The sequence below is a fragment of the Saccopteryx bilineata genome, chromosome 9, assembly GCF_036850765.1.
Source record: "Saccopteryx bilineata isolate mSacBil1 chromosome 9, mSacBil1_pri_phased_curated, whole genome shotgun sequence".
Lineage (NCBI taxonomy): Eukaryota > Metazoa > Chordata > Mammalia > Chiroptera > Emballonuridae > Saccopteryx > Saccopteryx bilineata.
Genome location: NC_089498.1, coordinates 53,915,576 through 53,919,740, shown reverse-complemented (window position 1 = coordinate 53,919,740; position 4,165 = coordinate 53,915,576). Strand labels below are relative to the sequence as shown.

Sequence of the window (4,165 nt, the reverse complement as noted above, 5' to 3'; positions counted from 1 at the left end):
TGGAAAATCATACCACTTTGTCTTTATAACTTGCACCCCACGTGTCTAATTATGGTAAATCCATTTGTTATGCTTAATAGCCACTTGATGTCTTCCCTTTTTTTTGGTGACTGAAACAGAGAGAGAGAGAGAGAGACAAAGAAAGGGACAAATAGGGACAGATAGGAAGGGAGAGAGATGAGAAACATTAATTCTTCCTTATGGCACCTTAGTTGTTCATTGACTGCTTTCTCATATGTGCCTTAATCAAGGAGCTACAGCTGAGTGAGTGGCCCCTTGCTCGAACCAGTGACTTTGGGCTCAAGCCAGCAACCTAAGGCTTCATGTCAGTGACCTTTGGGATGAAGCCAGTGACCATGGGGTTATGTTTATGATCCCATGCTCAAGCCAGCGATCCTGCATTCAAACTGGTGAGCCTGCATTCAAGTCTTATGAGCCTGAGCTTAAGCTGATGACCTCAAGGTTTTGAACCTCAGTCCTACATCCCCGTCTGATGCTCTATCCACTGTACCACCATCTGGTCAGGCTGATGTCTTCTTTTTTTAAGAGAACTGAAGTCCTCTAACTTTTTCCATGAAAGAATTTGACCAGTTTTAAATTTAGAATATAATTTAGAAACATTTTAGTAAATATATCATATGTACTTAAGAATAATGATTTTTGCTTATTGCTTGTTACTTTATTTTACATTTTTATATTTATTTTATATACTTTTTGTTCAGTCGAAAGTTCTATACATGACAATTAGGTTATTTGATAGAATTGTTCTGGTCTTCTCTATTATCTATCTAATTGTTCTAACCAATTTTGAAGGCTAGGTATTGATACACATATTAAAGATCAGCATGATCAAAATATATTAAAAATGTAAAATACCATGAGTTTTCATATGTGATCACAAAAGATAACCCTTAAAAGTGAGATTTTTTTTTGACAGAGACAGAGAGAGAGTCAGAGAAAGGGACAGATAAGGACAGACAGAAAGGGAGAGAGAGGAGAAGCATCAATTTTTTGTTGTGGCACTTGAGTTGTTCATTGATTGCTTCCTTATATGTGCCTTGACTGTGGAGCTATAGCACACTGAGTAACCTCTTCCTCAAGCCAGCGACCTTGCGTCCAACCTGGTGAGCTTTGCTCAAACCAGATGAACCCTCGCTCAAGCTGGCAACCTTGGAGTTAAGAACCTGGTTCTTCTGCATCCCAGTCCGATGCTCCATCCACTGCACCACCACCTGGTCAGGCAACAGTGAGATTCTTCAGTGCTGGTGGAGTAGTAAACATGTTTTTTTCTGATGGAAAAGTATATAGTCTTGGACAAAATTTAGAAATGCCATATGGTGGTAATTTTAAAAAAACAGGCTTTCTACATTGATTGGCTGAAATTTCATTTATTCCAATAAAACAGGAAAATTAGTACATAAAATTTGAAGTGTGGCCTATAATTTCTGAAAGTTAATAAAAATTTACATAAAAGTCAATATTAGCATTCAAACATTGATATTGAATCATGTACTAGCTGATTTCTATAAAGCTATTTAATGTAATATTTTAATTTATTAAATGTATACTTATCAGAATCATATATTGCTATTTAAAATTTATTTCTCTATAATTGATAGTTTATTTTATAACTTTAAATTCTCCCTAGTTTCAATGATGGTGATATAAAATTAAAATAAGTGTTTTTATAACCTGTGTCATTGTTATTTAAGAAAAAGCACTGTACTCAAATATCAGTGTACGTACTTATATTCTGCAGCACTATGAAGTTTTTATAAAATAGCTGAAAATATCTGTGTATATTTTGATGTACTTTTATAAAACAAAAAGACAAACAAAGCTTAAATAAAGTGTAATACTCAACATTGGTGTCGTGTTTTAATTTATGAGGTAATATTCTGTAATGCAGAAGGAAGAGGCTCTGCAGATTCACACTGGATTCAGTCAGACCAGGGAGCATATATGGAGCTGAAGGGCAGTGTATCAATTCCTGTTTACTTAGTCTCACAGGGCATGCAGTGACCAGGCACGGAATGGAGCTAATTCTCCTGGCTGCGGGCAAGCAGGCAGGGGAAGACCACTTCTCCCTCAGAAACTGTTCCAGGGCAAGTGCCCATAGCTTCTTATGAGCTGCCTAGACAAAAGTGACTTTTGGCCAAAAGCCATGTCCTGATTACATAGGTGTTTACATTAAGCCAGTGCACCAAGTCCTGTGTTCTTGGTTACATCAGTCATTATGGCTACTCAAATGAAAAAGAAGTGAGCAAACATAACTGCAACCATTTTCCCTAAGCAGTCTGTTCAATAAATTTTACCTCCACTAAACAAGCCCCTCTTAACTTATGCATTGCAAGTACTTTTTTGTATTACCTACTAAACTGCTATATTGAGTTCAGGAGGGGAATTTTAAAGTACCTTCTGTACTTTATTTTAGTAATATAAGGTTAGATTATTTTCTTGCACATAGCTAAGGTCTCTTTGAAGGCAGTGTAATGATGCTTCCAGCTGGTCTGAAAACTATATGGATAACTGCCTGCTGAGCAAATTGAGTCTAAGATGCAGAATGAAGGAAAGCTGGCATTATTAAATGCTAGCCTAGTGAGTGGAGGCTTCTTTTAAACTAAACTAAACTAAAACAAAAGACGGGGTAAGGACCATTAAAGAATAAAGCAGCTTGTGTTTCCTAGGGCCCTACGCAGTAAGAGAAAAAATCTAAAATGTCAAATATTGTACAATTATATTATAATTTTACAAGTCCCACTATTCCTGTTTCTTTAATCATTCACTATTTTTAAAGTAGACAGTCCAAAGATAATTGTATCTGTTTTAATAAAGTGTAATGTAAGATTAAAAAGCAGGGTGCATGATAGCAGAATCCAGAAACTGAGGGTCACATTCAAGCCCGAAATGATTTGTTAATAAATCACTTTATTTTAGGGTATGGAAATATAAAATTTCTGAAAAAGACAAAAGTGCATCAGTGTATACTTTTCCACATAGTAATATCTCCACCTGAGAGTAGTGATATCATTAGGCAAGTGATTTGATAAAATTGGGATCTTACAGCAGAACTTGTTGCTGAGTTGATGAGAGGACAAAGGAGGGGGTTGGGAAGCAAACAAGAGGGAGGAGAAAGAAAATCTCCAAGAATCAAGAGTAGCACAAATTAAAGCTTTTACTAGACCACGTGATCAGTGCCCAAGGTGCCTGGGGCTGCTGTTGGTTGGCAAAGCAAGAAGTTATAAAGATAAACTAGAGTAATGAGAATCACTTCTACATCTGTCCATCACTGTACTTGATCACAAAAACATTCCTTATTCTTTGAATAAAGATCTCTACTTCCATTCCAACACCCAAATCTTGCACAAGTTTCTCTTTTAGTCAAAAGAAACTTACAAGATTTTAATAAATGATTCCCAGTTTAATCAAAGTAATAATAAAACATAATCTAACATAAAGGTTAGACTTTTTAAACTGAATTTTGTCCCAGTCAGTTGCTTAATTTAAGAGTTGAGATTTTTGAAACTACTAAAATTTTAAGAATAAGGTATGGTTAAAAAGTAAGCAAATGGCCCTGGCTGGTTGGCTCAGCGGTAGAGCATCGGCCTGCTGTGCGGGGGACCTGGGTTCAATTCCCGGCCAGGGCACATAGGAGAAGCACCCATTTGCTTCTCCACCCCCCCTCCTTCCTCTCTGTCTCTCTCTTCCCCTCCCGCAGCCAAGGCTCCATTGAAGCAAAGATGGCCCGGGCGCTGGGGATGGCTCCTTGGCCTCTGCCCCAGGCACTAGAGTGGCTCTGTTCGCGGCAGAGCAACGCCCCGGAGGGGCAGAGCATCGCCCCCTGGTAGGCAGAGCGTGACCCCTGGTGGGCGTGCGGTGGATCCTGGTCCGGCACATGCGGGAGTCTGTCTGACTGTCTCTCCTCGTTTTCAGCTTCAGAAAAATACAGAAAAAAAAAAAGTAAGCAAAAAATCACTTGTAGAGTGTCCTAGTATTATCTGAGGTTCAGAAAGTCCTTTATCCTAAGGCATCAATGATATTACCCCCACTATTATCATTATGATTTTATTATTGAGATCACTTTTTATTAATTTAAGTAAATAAAGATAACTTTGCAAAATAGAGCTCCCAAAGCTTAATCTTCTTCAAAGAAAGTTTCTAAAAT

The 4,165-nt window shown here is 37.7% G+C and overlaps 1 non-coding gene across 1 annotated transcript; it reads left to right on the top strand.

The window, feature by feature from the left end:
* The first annotated feature begins 3,571 nt into the window (after positions 1-3,571).
* Positions 3,572-3,647, top strand: TRNAS-GCU (transfer RNA serine (anticodon GCU)). The gene has a single exon. It is a non-coding gene; the product is annotated as a tRNA-Ser (tRNA).
* Positions 3,648-4,165: the final 518 nt, after the last annotated feature.